This window comes from Pleurodeles waltl, chromosome 1_2 (genome assembly GCF_031143425.1).
Source record: "Pleurodeles waltl isolate 20211129_DDA chromosome 1_2, aPleWal1.hap1.20221129, whole genome shotgun sequence".
In the NCBI taxonomy this organism is placed as follows: Eukaryota; Metazoa; Chordata; class Amphibia; order Caudata; family Salamandridae; genus Pleurodeles; species Pleurodeles waltl.
In genome coordinates this window covers 517985919-518003956 of record NC_090437.1, presented here as the reverse complement: position 1 = coordinate 518003956, position 18038 = coordinate 517985919, and positions in this window count along the sequence as shown.

Sequence of the window (18038 nt, the reverse complement as noted above, 5' to 3'; positions counted from 1 at the left end):
TGTTGAAGCGGATGCTTCACAAGTAGCTTTAGGAGGAGTTCTCTCTCAACGAGATGCAGTAGATGGCCAGTTACATCCTATAGCCTTCTATTCCAAAAAGTTATTGCCAGCTGAACAAAATTACACTGTGGCTGAAAGGGAACTACTAGCTATCAAAGTAGCCTTTTCAGAATGGAGGCACCATTTAATGGGAGCCAAGTACCCAGTTACAATCTTTTCTGACCATAAGAACCTACAGTTTTTTGGATCACTTAAAGCACTAACACCACGTCAGATGCGCTGGTTAATTTTTTTTAGCACATTTGACTTTGTTATAACCTATAGACCAGGTGCACAACAAATTCAATCGGATGTGTTATCTAGATACGGACATACCTCAGACATGAAACAAGATAAAATAGGAGAACCCATTATTCCTCCCCAAAAGTTGTTGGCACCAGTACAACAGAAGGATTTCATCACAGATCTATATAATGCACACATGCAAATAGCACCTCAGGATTGGTTAAAGGATTCCCATAACACAATACAACAAGGTTTATTGTATCACGACAACATGCTGTTAGTGCCCACCTCTGAATTACAAACACAGGTGATAATTTGGCATCACGCCTCACCCTTGGCAGGTCATCCTGGTTGGGTAAAAACCCTGGAAAATGTGCAAAAACACTTTTGGTGGGACACTATAAGAAAGGACATTAAGCAATTTGTCACTACCTGTCCAATTTGTGCAAGACATAAATCTTCTCATAAGGCTCCTGACGGCTTGTTAATACCAATGCCAACACCCAAACAACCTTGGCACACTGTGAGCGTAGACTTTATTGTAGGTTTACCACCTGTAAAATCCTTCACAACAGTGTTGGTTATAGTGGATTTTTTATCTAAAATGGCACATTTTGTACCATTACGGAAATTACCCACGGCGGCAGAATTTGCCGATATTTTTATAAGGGAAATTGTGCGTTTACATGGTTTGCCAAGCAAAGTGGTTTCAGACCGAGGGAGCCAGTTCAACTCCAGATTTTGGAAAAAATTATGTGAAAAACTGAAAATAGATGTGGCCTTATCCACTGCTTTCCACCCAGAGACAGATGGACAGACTGAACGACTGAACCAAACCTTACTTCAAACGCTACGTTGTTTATTGGCTGATTATTCTAGTGAATGGTTGGAAGCTCTCCCTGTAGCAGAGTTTGTTTATAATAATACTGAGCATTCAGCTCTACTTTGCTCACCATTCTATTTCTTGGTGGGGTATCATCCAAGAGCTATACCCATTTTGTTAGAAGATTCCCTGTTGCCTACAGTAACGGATAGACTAACGAGGTTAGGTGACATACAAGACAAAGCCAGGAAACATTTATTAAAGTACAAGGAAAGCATTAAAAGACAAGCAGACAAACACAGGTCTGAGGCCCCAATGTATAAAATTGGTGACAAGGTATGGCTCTCCACAAAGAACCTAAACATACAGTAGAGGGATCCCGAAAGCTGCAACCACGTTTCATTGGACCCTTTAGTATAACTGCCATAGTAAACCCGGTAACAGTAAAATTAGATTTACCAAAAGAATATCCAGTACATACTACATTCCATGTGTCCTTGCTTAAGCCGTACAACTCAAAAACCCGACCTGAACCACCACCTCCACCCATACCAATTAAGGGAAATCTGGAATATGAAGTGAAAAGCATAAAAGACTCAAAAAGAATTAGTGGGCGTCTGTTTTATTTAGTAGAATGGAAAGGATATGATGAATCTGAGAATTCATGGGAACCAGCATCATATGTACATGCCCCACAGCTGATTAGACGGTTTTATTTAAAAAATCCAGGAAAACCCCGTCCTGTAGGAGGGCCTTTGAGGGGGGCAACTGTTAGGGTTTGTACACAGCAAAGAGCATGTCCCCTCTCACTGCACTAGTGGGTTCTGTAATAGCTCCCTTTTAAACTTACTATTGAAAGCCTTTCTTGTTATCTCACCTCCCCCCCCCCCCCCCCAGGCTTCTGTGTATGTTGTTTAATGTGCTGTTTTGTTTACACATTGGGCCTTGCTTTTACCAAGGCTTCTTTAAAACACTCCTCCCTAGGCCATGTGTTAATCCAACTCATTTGCATAATAACTGAAACTCTGCACACCTTTCAAGAACATGTGCAGCATGTGAGGACCACACCCAGCTCTTCAAACCACACCCAGCTCTGCACACCTTCCAAGAACATGTGCAGCATGTGAGGACCACACCCAGCCCTTCAAACCACACCCAGCCCTGTCTATAAAAGGCATCCCCGAGCCTCACCCAGTGCTTGTGCTCGTCTACCTCCCGCTTACCTGAGAACAGATCCCTCGGCGCTGGCACTCCTGCTCTTTACGGACTTTCATTGACTTCAATGGGCGCAGCTTCTGGCTCTTCCTTCTTCCGGTTTCCGGTTCCTCCTTGCTTCAGCCTCTCTCCTATGAGTAACCTGCAAAAGAGAAAGAAGACAAGGTTAGACTGATCAGTATCTCTTGCCAGCAACAAGTAAGTGCAAAACCTTTTATTACCTGAAAGAACTTTGACAACAATTTCTGGATTCGTGTATAGACAATTTGAAACGAAATACCTTCCACGAACATTGTGATTCAAACTCTTTGTTACAAGAATATTTTGCAGAACTTTGTGAAGCAAACATTGTTTTTTCTCATGGAACTTTTAAGAATCGAACAGTGGAAACCATTAACAGCAAGGCAAACAGTAAATCAAAGACTTGCACAAATTACATGCTGTATTTTGATGTAAAAGTACAGTATTTGTTTTATAAAAGATTCTGGAAATATGGGAAAAAAGTTTTACAGTAATAGAAAACACATCCCAGAGCAGTAACACATTCCAAACCTGGAAACTAGAGACCAGGATCCAAGAGGTACTTTTAGAAGAGAATTTCTAATAAATAAAGGGATAGTCAGGAACCCATTTAGGAATAGGTTGCACTTATCTGTTCTTTGTTTATGTTTCATTAGGCACCAGTTTCTACAGAAGTCAGAAAGGGCCGCAGATTTGTGCAGCACTTCAACAGTGGAAACGCAAGAACGGTGTTGTCTCTCTTTTTTTTATTTTATCCACTTCCCCCCTTCCCTTGAGCTTCTGTTCTTAGTGCACTGTTTTAAAAACTAGTGTGCTGGAACAAGCAGTTTCAGGGTGGGGTCGGTTTGTCTTCAACCTCCATCAGAACTGAACAAGAACTCAGGTGAGCTGGGCTTTGACAGGTCCATCATAGAAACTGGGGTAGTCAGTCCCAAGACAGTTTCTGTCACACCTGGTGGCATTGATCTTGCCACACTGGCTGCTTGTCTCCTTACAATGGATAAGTACAGGCAGACAGTTTCAATAAATGGTGTTGAGGCTCAGGCCTACAGCAACACAGGTGCCAGTATCGCTTTGGTGACTGAAAACCTAGTGTCTCCTGCACAACACATCATTGGACAACAGTACAAGATTATTGATGTCCATAACTCCACTAAGTTCCTTCCCTTAGCTATGATTCAACTTATTTGGGGTGGAGTTACTGGCCCTAAGCAGGTGGTAGTATCAACTAGCTTACCTGTAGACTGTCTCTTAGGTAATGACCTAGAGGCCTCCGGTTGGGCTGAGGTAGGGTTTAATACCCATGCAGCCATGCTGGGTATCCCTGAGGAATTGATTCCTCTCATTTCTTCTGAAATGAAAAAGTAAAGGAGAGAAAAAGGCCTAAAAACTCAGGATCCTTCTCCAACAACAGGTGAAAAGGGCCTCAAAGTATCCCCTACCCACCCTGCCATTCAGGATACCATTCCTCTGGTGGGAGAAACCTCTCCTGGGGTGGCACCTGTACCAAGGGATTCATCAACTAACACAGCTGTACTCCCTGAGGTAGAAGTACCTCTCTGTGGGATAACTAATATTGGTGAGAAAAAGTGCACTATTTTAGTTGACATGGAGCATCCCTCCAACCCTCCCAGAGAAACTTCAGTGCAGCAACCCTGCACTGCCTCACAACACTTAGGACAGCAACCCTGTCCTAGTGTAAAGCGTATAGGACAGCAACCCTGCCCTGCTCCCTCTCAAGAGAAACAGCAACCCTGTTCTCTCTTACAGCCATATGGACAAAGTTTTTGCCAAGCTATGGCTTTACTGTGACAGCATCCCTGTCTGGCATTCTCATCATTTGATATAGGCCCAGTGGACAATTCCCACTGCTCTAAACTTAAAAATACTAATAGGAACTCTGAGAATATAACTTCACATTGTTGGCTAGCTAAAAAACTCCAAACAGGGTGGTCTATATCCCCACAGGGAAGTAACCATATAGTGGATGATAAAGGGAGTAACCAATCTATTGCAGAGCTACTCTCCACTTATCACCACTTAGACAATAAAGACTCAACTGGCCAAGGTTAGCCTTATTGTCCTACGTTTGGGGGGGGGGGAGTTGTGTAGGAAGGTAGCCTCTTTCTCGCCTTTTTACCCCCACTTTTGGCCTATTTGTGAGTATATGTCAGGGTGTTTTTACTGTCTCACTGGGATCCTGCTATCCAGAGCCCCAGTGCTCATAGTGGAAACCCTATGTTGTCAGTGTGTTTGATATGTCACTGGGATCTTGCTAGCCAGGACCCCAGTGCTCATAAGTTTGTTGCCTATGTGTGTTCCCTGTGTGGTGCCTAACTGTATCACTGAGGCTCTGCTAACCAGAACCTCAGTGTTTATGCACTCTTTGCTTTTAAAATCTTCACTGCAGGCTAGTGACTAATTTTACCAATTCTAATTGGCACACTGGAACAACCTTATAATCCCCTTGTATATGGTACCTAGGTACCCAGGAGATCCCTATGGGCTGCAGCATTTCTTTTGCCACCCATAGGGAGCTCAGACAATTCTTACACAGGACTTCCACTGCAGCCTGAGTGAAATAACTTCCAAGTTATTTCACAGCCATTTTACACTGCACTTAAGTAACTTATAAGTCACCTATATGTCTCACCCTCACTTAGTGAAGATTAGGTGCAAAGTTACCAAGTGTGAGGGCACCCTGGCACTAGCCAAGGTGCCCCCACATTGTTCAGGGCAATTTCCCCAGACTTTGTGAGTGCGGGTACACCATTACACCCCTGAACTACATATAGGTCAATACCTATGTGTAGCGTTACAATGGTAACTACAAACATGGACAATCCCATGCATCCCCGGTGCTCCAGTATCAACCCCGGTTACTGCCAAATTAGCTCTCTGGGGTTTTCTCTGCAGCTACCATTGCTGCCAACCTTCAGACAGGTTTCTGCCCTCCTGGGGCCTGGGCAGCCCAGTCCCAGGATGCAGAACAAAGGATTTCCTCTGAGAGAGGGTGTTACACCCTCTCCCTTTGGAAATAGGTGTTAAGGGCCTGAGAGGAGTAGCCTCTCCTGACCTCCAGAAATGCTTTGAAGGGCACAGATGGTTCCCTCCTTACATAAACCAGTCTACACCGATTCAGGGATCCCCCAGCCCCTGCTCTGGTGTGAAACTGGACAAAGGAAAGGGGAGTGACCACTCCCCTGTCCATCACCACCCCTGGGGTGGTGCCCAGAGCTCCTCCAGTGTGTCCCAGACCTCTGCCATCTTGAATGTAGAGGTGTGAGGGCACAATGGAGACCTCTGAGTGTCCAGTGCCAGCCGGTGACATCAGAGACCCCTCCTGATAGGCTCTTACCTGGTTAGGTAGCCAATCCTCCTCTGAGGGCTATTTAGGGTCACTCCTGTGGGTTTCTCTTCAGATAATGAATGCAAGAGCTCACCAGAGTTCCTCTGCACTTCTCTCTTCGACTTCTGCCAAGGATCGACCCCTGACTGCTCCAGGACACATGGAAAACTGCAACAAAGTAGCAAGAAGACTACCAGCAACATTTTAGCGCCTAATCCTGCCGGCTTTCTCAACTGTTTCCTGGTGGTGCATGCTCTGAGGGCTGTCTGCCTTCACCCTGCACTGGAAGCCAAGAAGAAATCTCCCGTGGGTCGACGGAATCTTCCCCCGCTAATGCATGCACCAAACTTCTGCATCATCGGTCCTCTGGGACTTGACGAGCGTGGTCCCTGGAACACAGGAGCTGGATCCAAGTGACCCCGACAGTCCAGTGGTCCTTCTGTCCCAATTTGGTAGAGGTAAGTACTTGCCTCCCTACGACAGACAGTAATCCTGTGTACTGCGTGATCTGCAGCTGCTAGGGCTTCTGTGCACTTTTGCAAAACTTCCTTCATGCACAGCATAGCCCAGGTCCCCAGCACTCCGTCCTGCATTGCCCAACTCGCTGAGTTGACCTCTGACTTCGTGGGACCCTCTTTTGTTGTGCTCAGACGACTGCTGTACTCAGATTCCCTGAACACCTGTTCAGGTACTTCTGAGGGTGCTGCCTGCTTCTGCATGGGCTTCCTGTGTTGTTGAGCACCCCCTCTGTCTCCTCCTCCAAGGGGTGACCTCCTGGTCCTTCCTGGGTCCTGGCAGCACCCAAAACCTTTAACATCGAATCTTGCAGCTTGCAAGGCTTGTTTGTGGTCTTTCTGCATGGAAATAACTCTGCATCCTCCAGCACGCCGTGGGACATCTTCTGCCCCAATGAGAAGTTCCTGGCACCTTCCGTTGTTGCAAAATCTTTGGCTTCTTTCACCCAGAGGCAGCCCTTTTGCACCTTCATCTGGGGTTTAGTGGGCACCTGCCCCCCCTGGACACTTTCGTGACTCTTGGATTTGGACCCCTTCCTTTGCAGGTCCTCAGGTCCAGGAATCCATCTTCAGTGCTTTGCAGTCAGTTGTTGTCTTTGCAGAATCCCCTATCTCGACTTTACTGTCTTTCTGGGGTAGTAGGGTAACTTTACTCTTACTTTTCAGGGTCTTGGGGTGGTGTATCTTGGACACCCTTAGTGTTTTCTTATACTCCCAGTGGCCCTCTACACACTATACTAGGCCTGGGGTCCATTTGTGGTTCGCATACCACTTTTGGAGTATATGGTTTGTGTTGTCCCTAGGCCTATTGTCTCCTATTGCATTCTATTGTGTTCTACAGTGTTTGCACTACTTTTCTAAGTGTTTTACTTACCTGATTTTGGTTTGTGTGTATATTTTGTGTAAATTACTTACCTCCTAAGGGAGTATATCCTCTGACATACTTTTGGCATATTGTCACTAAAATAAAGTACCTTTATTTTTAGTAACTCTGATTATTGTGTTTCTTAGGATATACAGTAGTGCTATATGATGTAAGTGGTATAGTAGGAGCTTTGCATGTCTCCTAGTTCAGCCTAAACTGCTCTGCTATAGCTAACCCTATCAGCCTAAGCTGCTAGAACACTACTAATCTGCTAATAAGTGAGAACTGGACCTGGCCCAAGGTATAAGTACCACAAGTTACCCACTATAAGCAAGGGCAGCCTCCTACACATGTCACCACCCTCAGAGGATGGACAGCAAATGGAGGGTCTGTTTCCGCTTTCATTTTTGTTTGACCAGGACCCAGTCACCTTCATTGAAGACTGTTTCCTGAGCTCGTTGACGCCAGTCAGCATATTTTTTCATTTTACACTTTCTTGAAGTGTCTGTGACACAAAATTCATCCGCATTCAAAGGTAGGTCCTCTGTCCACTGTGGCACTTCAGTTCCAATGGCTCTCACAAATATCAAGGTGGCAGTACTCTCATTAGTAGTGGATTGAAGAGTTGAATGATAGGCATGGAGGTCTTGACACAGGTCCTGCACCATTGCCAAATTTGGGAATGGCGGGGACACCCCATGCTGCAAAGATTTTGTCCAGCCGGTCGATGATCTTGTCATGGGTTATTGATGATAGCTCCTGTACTAAAGGAAAATTTAGATACTCATCAATGACTACCAGAAAATGATGTCCAAAGAAATCAACTACAACACTTTCAGAAACTTGTGCCGAAAGGTCAGACATGTCAATGAATGCTGCGTCACTTTTGGGGAAAGGCATTTGCAAAGATGGCACTCTTTCATTTCCCTCTCAACTTGCTCATCTAAGCGTGGGAACCACACTTGGGTGATCATACTGACCTCGGCGGTAAAAGGCGCCTACCGCCGGTCAGAAATCCTCCATAATTCCGCCGCGGTCGCGGTAACCCGCCACGGTCATTCTGACCCGCAGCAGCCAAACCTCCGAAAATCCGACAGCCACAACAGACCGCCAGACCAGCGGTCGGCGGAAAAGTGGAGGTGACCAAACCTCCACCGTCACGCCAACAGAAATACGCCCATGCCATTACGACCCACGAATCCACGCGGCGGTCTTTCAAACGCGGTTTTCCATTGGCGGTACACACCGCCGCGGTCAGAATACACACAAACGAACAAAACTCAGCCACATTGGCCGATTTGAATTCCACACACCAGATACACATACACACATCACTCCCACACACACAATACAATATAAAACACACACCCACATCACCCACAAACCCCTTCGACCAAAATCCTAAAAGAAGCACTGAGAGACACATCAGCGATCACAGAATACCATCACACAGAGGCACACTACACCATCACCCACACAATATCCACACACAAAACAACACACACCACCACACTCAACACACTTAACTACACATACTCCACCCCACCCATCATACACACCACTCCATGGCACCCCAAAGACACCCCCGCTTCTCAGACGAAGAACTCAGGGTCATGGTGGAGGAAATCGTTCGGGTAGAGCCCCAGCTCTTCAGCACACAGATCCAATACACCAGCATTGCCCGGAGGACGGAGCTATGGCAGAGGATTGTCGACAGGGTCAACGCTGTGGGACAGCACCCCAGAAATCGGGAAGACATCAGGAAGCGATGGAACGACCTATGGGGGAAGGTGCGTTCCATGGTATCCAGGCACAACATCGCCGTGCAGAAGACTGGCGGAGGACCCCCACCTCAACCCCCACAATTTACAACATGGGAGGAGGAAGTCTTGAACATCCTGCATCCTGACGGCCTCGCAGGAGTCGGCGGAGGAATGGATTCTGGTAAGTTGAAGCTTCACTACTGCTTCCCCCCCACCTGCATGCCAAATCATACCCCAACCCTCACCCCCATCCTCGAACCCCACCCTCACCCCCACCCCCATCCTCACCCCCACCCTCACCCCCACCACCATCCTCACCCCCACCACCATCCTCACCCCCACCCCCAGCACACCTATTCCCTGCCAATGTCTCACCATCACAACCCACACATCCCAAAACCTAGGCCTGCATGCGTCCACTAAGCATGGACACCCATCACCAAAGCATGCCCAATGCATATACACATCCCCCCCACAAGCCACCTTCACCAAAGCCCCCACACACGAATGACAGCACTTGGGGACACGGGAACCCACAGATACACCCATATGCCACACATTGAAACTATAACCATACCTCTATACCCCTGCAGGACCCGACCGTCAACACACCGCCACGGAGGGCCCAGAATTCTCCACACCCCCCACCCAAGAGGCCGTCAGCGATGACAGCAGCTCTGTCGACCTGGACACTGATGACCAGCCCGGACCATCGGGGACCTCTGGACAGTCGGTTCCCCTCACACAGGCACAGGCCACTACAGACCCAAACCCCTCTGGGAACACCAGCACAGCTCCCACCCAGCGGGCCCATGCCTCTGTCTCCAGGGCGCGTCAATCTGCGGTGTGTCTACCACTACAGGGCACCCAGGATAACCCACCACCCCAACCACAACAGGGACCTGGGGGCAGTGGTAGTGGGCACACCGGCCAGGGGGCAGAGGCCCAGGGAAACAGGGCAACTCGGAGGGCAGCTGTGCGACAGGGGGGGGACGGGCCCAGGGAACCCACTCTCCACGAGGCCCTCACCACCATCATGGGAGCATACAACCGCTCCCAGGAGACGATGGCGACGGTACTGGCCCGGTTCCAGGAGATCCATGTACTGCAGGAGGAACACTATCGGGGGTACAGGGAGGACATCAGAGCCCTCACCTCCACCCTGGTTACCATGGTAGGGCTGCTGCGGGAACTCATCAACACCAGGACGGACACTCAACAACAACAAAGGGCCCCTGCCACTAGCCTGGACCAAGAACAGCCAACCACCTCCGCCGGCGCTAGTGGACAGGAGGCCCCCGCACAACAGCAGCCCACCAGACCCCCACCTCCTACAGGAGAAGAACCACCCCGCAAGAGGGCCCTGAGATCTCGCAAGAAGACAGAGTAGGATGTCAAGACCCCCGCCAGCAAAGGATACCACCTGATGTCATCCCACTGTCCCACAGTGTCACCCTGTCCATCCTTGAACTTCCCATGCTCCATCTCTCCACAGGCCTATGGACAATGCACCTGTGTGACTGTTACTCTGGACTCTGCCATGGACATTCCTTCACCATAGCCCCCACCCACTTGAAACCACCCATCCCATTTTGAGCACTGAAATAAACACCTATTTTGCACAAAACTATCTGGAGTCTGGCTGTGATTTCAAAATATTGTAATTGACATGACAGTGCAAATATGTCCTTGTACATAGTGAAGTCAACAAACAGCTGCCACAAAGCTGTAGTCCATGGGGAAACGAAGCACAGGACTCGTAGTGGGGACCCCAGATCTGAAATAGGGAGGGAAAAGCCACAACTCAGTCATCATACACTGGGGCAAATAGACAGGCAGCAGAGATGCTGGAGAGTAGTTTACATTAACAAAATTATGTTTGAATTGTTACCTGTGTCCTATTGGAAGTACTGTGCAATGATTCTGTCCCTGTTGTCTGTTTCAGCCCCGTCGTCTTCCTCCTCTTCACTCTCCACAGGTTCCACAGCTGCCACAACACCACCATCTGGACCATCCTCCTGCAGGAAAGGCACCTGGCGGCGCAAAGCCAGGTTGTGAAGCATGCAGCAGGCCACGATGATGTGACACACCTTCTTAGGTGAGTACATTAGGGATCCACCTGTCATATGCAGGCACCGAAACCTGGCCTTTAGGAGGCCGAAGGTGCGTTCGATCACCCTCCTAGTACGCCCGTGGGCCTCATTGTACCGTTCCTCTGCCCTGGTCCGGGGATTCCTTACTGGGGTCAGTAGCCACGACAGGTTGGGGTACCCAGAGTCCCCCAATAGCCATACACGGTGTCTCTCTAGCTGTTCCATCACGTAAGGGATGCTGCTATTCCTTAGGATGTAGGCGTCATGCACTGACCCTGGGAATTTGGCATTTACATGCGAGATGTACTGGTCAGCCAAACACACCACCTGGATGTTCATGGAATGGTAACTTTTTCTGTTCCTGTACACCTGCTCCCTGTCTCTTGGGGGAACCAAAGCCACATGGGTCCCATCAATGGCACCAATGACGTTGGGAATATGTCCAAGGGCATAGAAATCACCCTTCACTGCAGCCAATTCGCCCACCTCAGGGAAAAGGATGTAGCTCCTCATGTATTTCATCAGGGCCGACAACACTCTGGATAACACCTTCGAAAACATGGGCTGAGACATCCCAGAAGCAATTCCCACTGTTGTCTGAAATGACCCACTTGCCAAGAAGTGGAGTACTGACAGGACCTGCACCAGAGGGGGAATCCCTGTGGGTTGGCGGATGGGGGACATCAGGTCGGGCTCCAGCTGGGCACACAGTTCATGTATAGTGGCACGGTCAAGCCGGTAGGTCAGGATAATGTGGCGTGCTTCCATTGTCGACAGGTCCATCAGCGGCCTGTACACGGGAGGATTCATCCGTCTCCACGCCAAACCCAGCGGACGGTGCCTAGGAAGGACAACATGGAGCACACAGTCAAGCAACCCACAGGTACGTACTCACAGCTTGCACACTAAACGATTCTCTATGCAGTGAATGGCGTGTCTGAGTGGCTATGCAAGGCCTAGGCCTGTGTGACGCAGTTGAAATTGAGCCATGTGGACCCTCGAAATGGCGGCTGCCTGACCTGTGAAGTGTGACAATGGGATGTGAGGTCAATGCGCTGGCGTGGCACACCGTGGCGGTAGGCGGTCGAAGACCACGGCGCGAAGCCGCATTGGATAACATTGAAGCCTATGGGTTTCAGGAGCAAATGGCGAAGGGCGCCGGCGGTGGCGGTACGCACCGCCGCGGTACGCACCGCCGCGGACGTGACCGCCATTTTCTATCTACTTATTCACTTGCGACTTGAACTTTCACAGGAGAGGACCTATACTGCAAGTGTTGCTGTGACCTCGGTCTGGAAGGGACAATGGCTGCTGCGCCTGGGGAAAGGGCCCCTGCCTTCACTGGAGAAGAGTTGGAGAAACTTGTGGATGGGGTCCTCCCCCAGTATGCGCTACTCTACGGTCCTCCAGACCAACAAGTGAGTCTAATTCAATATGGATTTGGGGCCACTGGCTGGCTTGGGGGCCTGGCGGGGATGGGGGGCATGTTGGGCCTGGCGGGGGGCATGGCGGGGGGCCTGGCGGGGATGGGGGGCATGTTGGGGCTGGCGGGGGGCATGGCGGGGGGCCTGGCGGGGATGGGGGGCATGTTGGGCCTGGCGGGGGGCCTGGCGGGGGGCTTGGCGGGGATGGGGGGCATGTTGGGCCTGGCGGGGGGCCTGGAGGGGGGCCTGGCGGGGATGGGGGGCATGTTGGGCCTGGCGGGGGGCATGGTGGGGGGCCTGGCGGGGATGGGGGGCATGTTGGGCCTGGCGGGGGGCCTGGCGGGGATGGGGGGCATGTTGGGCCTGGCGGGGGGCCTGGAGGGGGGCCTGGCGGGGATGGGGGGCGTTGGGCCACTGGCAACGGAAATGCAGACAAAGTTGAACGTGGTATTTCTCCCTCCCTGTACGTGTCACATAGGTCCGCGCCCATGAGAAGATCGGGATTTGGCGTGCCATCGCCAAGGAAGTCCGGACCCTGGGGGTCCACCATCGACGGGGCACCCACTGCCTCAAGAGGTGGGAGGACATCCGCCGCGGGACCAAGACGACCGCCGAGTCTCTGCTGGGGATGGCCTCCCAACGTAGGCGGGGTGCCTGCCGTCAACTGACCCCCCTGATGTTCCGGATCCTGGCGGTGGCCTACCCTGATTTGGATGGGCGCGTGAGGGCAGCACAGCAGACACAAGGGGGTGAGTACAAGCATTATCTACTCTGTTGTCGCGCAGTGGAGGTGTCTGGGTGGGGGAGGAGGGCTGTGGGTCCCCGTAGGCCAGGGCGATATCTGTAGGCTGGGCACCCCCGTAAGCCCCTGTGTCCCCAGCCACCACCCTCAGTAGTGTGCCAGTACAGCCATCCCTGGGCCGTGTCATCCATGGGTGCAGTTGTCAACTCTAGGTGTGTAGGGCATGTTCCACGGAATGCGTAGGGGACCCCAAGTGCGCAACTTAGTGCAGGGGGCATCTGTGTCTGTCATGTCCGCTAACTGTACCGGTGATCCATGTACTCAAAATCTCTTTATTTCTCTCTCCCCCCCCCCCTTTTTGTTTGTCTTTCTGTGCTTGTGTGCATCAGCATCATCAGGCGGAGGAGAAGTGGCATCGGGGCAGGAGGGAGCTGCATCTCACATGGCCCAGGAGGGCCATGCCACAGAGTCTGACTGGACCAGTGAGACGGAGGGCGAGGGGAGCTCCACAACGGGGACGACTGGACCCTGCAGCGACACGGACACGTCCTCGGAAGGGAGCTCCCTTGTGGGGGTGGCACCATCCGTGCCCCCCGCCATTACAGGTACAGCCGCCACCCAGCGCAAAAACTCCGCCCTCCCAGCAGCCCCTCAGCGTTCGCCCCGTGCCCGCTCTGCCAGGAAGCCGGGCATCTCCTTCGCCCCAGGCACCTCAGGCCCTGCCCCTGTTACCCCCGCTGCCCTCAGTGAGGAGGTCATTGACCTCCTCCGAACGCTCATTGTTGGGCAGACTACCCTTTTGAATGCCATCCAGGGGGTGGAGAGGGAGGTTCATCGCAGCAATGCGTACCTGGAGGGCATTCATTCGGGTCAGACTGCCCATCAGCGATCGTTCCAGGCTCTGGCCTCAGCACTGACGGCAGCCATTGTCCCTGTCTCCTGCCTCCCTCTACTAACTCCCTCCTCCCAGTCTCCTGTTCCTCTGCCTGTCCCACCCACACCATCAGACCAGCCTGCACACACCTCAACACCCAAGAGCAGCTCATCCAAACATAAGCACCACAGATCACGCAGACATTCACACAAGCAACATTCCGATGCAGACATGCCAACAGTCACTACCACCTCTGTGACCCCCACCTCCTCGTCTCCCTCCTCCCTCCCTGTGACGTCTACACTCACACCTTCATTCACCTCACCATCAGCCAGTGTTTCCATCACCAGCACACCCTCCAGTCCAGTCCGCACACGTGCAGTCACCACCCCCACTGCCATTTACACGTCCCCTGTGTCCTCTCCCACTGTGTCTGTCACCCCCTCTTCCACACCACACAAACGCAGCCACCCACCCACCCAACAGCCATCCACCTCACGACAGCCTCCCGCTCCTGCACCTGCACCCAAAGACAGCAAACTTGTCTCGCCTACAACCACATCCTCTCCCTCCCCTCCCATTCCCACTGTACCTACCACTATCCATTGTCCCAGGAAAATCTATCTCTCTACTGCTACCTTCTTTCCTGACCCTGAGCCCCACCCTCCTTCTCGTCGGGGTAAGAAGAGCACCTCAGCCACCACCAGCCCTGCAGCCCCCTTGACAAGGGTGCAGGGGTATTGGAGCCCACCAGCCTGCAGGTCTGGATCTTCGCCCAGCAGCAAGGGGACAGCCAGCCCACCCCCTGGGAAGAGGAGCAGAAGGCGGAAGGGCCGCCGCCGGAGCCCGGGTTCTATATCTCCCCAGGACACTAGCCAGCCACCGTCAACAGCCACAGCTCCAAAGGGAGGAAAGGGCCACAGACTCCCGACTAAGGAGGGCAAGGGCAGCAAGGCGGAGAAGTCAGGCAGCAGGCCTGCTGCCCATGGAGGACCCGTCACAGCTGCCCAGGAGGAGCCCGCAACCCCCATAGCCGCTGCCCAGGGAGGAACCGGCACAGCTGCCCCGGGAGAGCCCACCACCCCCATAGCGGCTGCCCAGGGAGGACCCAGCCCAGCTGGCCAGGAGGGCCCCACCACCCACAGCCCAGGTGGGCATTGAAGGAGCACCATCCCCGCTGCCCAGGAGGGCACCACCAGGCAATGAGCAGTTGGCCATAGAATGGCCGCCGTCTCCAGCACTGCTCCGCTGGGGACCGCCGTCTCAAGAACCGCTGAACTGGGCCCCGCCGTCTCCAGCACCGCTCCGCTGGGGACCGCCGTCTCAAGAACTGCTGAACTGGGCCCTTCAAGGCAAGGACCGCTGAACTGGGCCCTTCAAGGCAAGAACCGCTGAACTGGGCCCTTCAAGGCAAGAACCGCTGAACTGGGCCCTTCAAGGCAAGGACCGCTGAACTGGGCCCTTCAAGGCAAGGACCGCTGAACTGGGCCCTTCAAGGCAAGGACCGCTGAACTGGGCCCTTCAAGGCAAGGACCGCTGAACTGGGCCCTTCAAGGCAAGAACCGCTGAACTGGGCCCTTCAAGGCAAGAACCGCTGAACTGGGCCCCGCCGTCTCCAGCACCGCTCCGCTGGGGACCGCCGTCTCAAGAACCGCTGAACTGGGCCCTTCAAGGCAAGGACCGCTGAACTGGGCCCTTCAAGGCAAGAACCGCTGAACTGGGCCTTTCAAGGCAAGAACCGCTGAACTGGGCCCCGCCGTCTCCAGCACCGCTCCGCTGGGGACCGCCGTCTCAAGAACCGCTGAACTGGGCCCTTCAAGGCAAGAACCGCTGAACTGGGCCCTTCCAGGCAGGAACCGCTGGCCCTTTGGCAGTCGTGGCAGGGCAGGATCTGTCTCGGGCAGGGCTGCAGGATGTCCTCTGGCCAACATGCCTCCTCCAGTGGCAGTGGAGTCTGTTATGGACTGTTTGGACTGTGGCTTTGCACTCCCCAGGATGGCCCAGTGGGCAGGCCACCCACTGTATGGACTGTATGGACTGTGGCTTTGCTCTCCCAGGATGGCCCATTGGGCAGGCCACCCACTGTATGGACTGTATGGACTGTGGCTTTGCACTCCCCAGGATGGCCCAGTGGGCAGGCCACCCACTGTATGGACTGTATGGACTGTGGCTTTGCTCTCCCCAGGATGGCCCAGTGGGCAGGCCACCCACTGTATGGACTGTTTGGACTGTGGCTTTGCTCTCCCCAGGATGGCCCAGTGGGCAGGCCACCCACTGTATGGACTGTATGGACTGTGGCTTTGCTCTCCCCAGGATGGGCCAGTGGTCATGGAGTCCCCTCGTGGATCTGGCGTTGTGTACTCAAGTGGCTGAGGTGCCCCCCCTTCCCTTCCCCCTGAGGTGCCTGTCCTTTTTTCTTTCTGATGCCCCTGCAGTGTTCTCTCCGTGGAGTTCTTGTCGTGGGACTGGGCCTTGCCCCTTTGCTCAGGACCCCTGTGGTCCACGGACAGTGGTTGGACTACATTTAGTAGATGTATATATTTTGTACATAGTTTATTTATTTATTGGGATTACTGCTGTCCATTTTTCAATATATCTGCCCGTTTAAGATCTCTTCTTTTGGTCTTTGCATTATTTCGGAGGGGGGGGTTTGTGGGTTGTGACAGTGATCTGTGGGAATGCATTGATGTGTGTGTTGTAGTGGGTGTGGGTGGGTGGGTGTGTGCCGGTAATCTTTTCCCTCCCCTGTGTCGTAGGTGCAGTACTCACCGATGTCTTCCGCGCCGCCGGGCGTGCTCCTGGTACAGGAGCAGGTATAGGAGTGCGGGGATGACCTGCAACTCGGGTTCCATACCGCCAGAATCTCGCGTGGAGTATGTGGAGGTGAGCGTTTTCCCGTCCGTAGTCTGTTTCCGCCGTGTTTTTATCGGCGGTGCTCCCGCCCCGGAAAAGGTGGCGGATTGGTGGGTCGTGATAGGGTGGGCGGTACATTGTCTGCCGCCTGGCTGTTGGCGGGGACCGCCGCGCTGTTTGTTTGTTCCGCCGTGGCGGGCGGAGTGTTAATGCGGCGGGCTGTGTTGGCGGTTCCCGCCAGGGTCAGAATTGCATATTTTGGACCGCCGGCCTGTTGGCGGGTTGTCCGCCGCTTTATCACCGACCGCCAGGGTCAGAATGAGGGCCTTGGTCTCTTAAGGCTCTTTTGGTTGCTACAATACCACAATGTCCTTGATGGGCTAGTTCATTGACTTGTTGTCTTAGGCTTGCAGGTATGAAGATTCTCAAGCTTCTCAATGCAACACCTTCCTTGGTCACTGACAGTTCATCCTGTACATTTTTGAATATTTGAAATTCAACATCATCAGCAGTAGGTGGACTCACTGAGACATGACTGAGTTGAAATGATGTCTTTGAGGACAAGCATGTTCTCATCAGCTTTAGTAGTAGCAACATACTGTTCAATGGAAAGGGCTGCTGGCATGCTGGGCCTCACAATAAAGTTAATGTACTCCTTACCCATTTTGGATGTTGTACTGTGATGATGTAGTGGTACTCATAAAAACCACACTACAGCTAAACTCTCCTTTTCCAGATGAGAATAGGCATGTTCTATGTCAGAAAGGTTTCGACTGTTCATAGGCAACTATGTGTCTCTGAGCATTCCGATGAAGATTATGTTGAGCAAGGATTGCCCCCAGGCTCCCAAAGCTTGCATCTGGTGTGATCACAGTATGTAAATTAGGCTCAAACTAGGTCACTTCGGTTGCGTTCTGAGTCACATGTTTTATTTGTTTGAAGCTTTGATCACATTCAGGAGAACACTGGAAAGGGACATTTGGTTTGTCAAGTCTCTTAAGGGGGCACTCACTGTAGCAAAGTCACAAATGTACCTTGAGAAATAACTGGGCATGCCTAAGACGCCTCGCAGCATGGTCACATTTTGTGGGGGGACTGAAAAATCACTGCAAAGTCAACCGGAATGAGCAGCCCGACTTCCCAATTGGAAATTCGATGCCGCACTTGCCTTGCAAAGGAAAAATTTGACTCATCATCTACCAGATCGATGCAACAC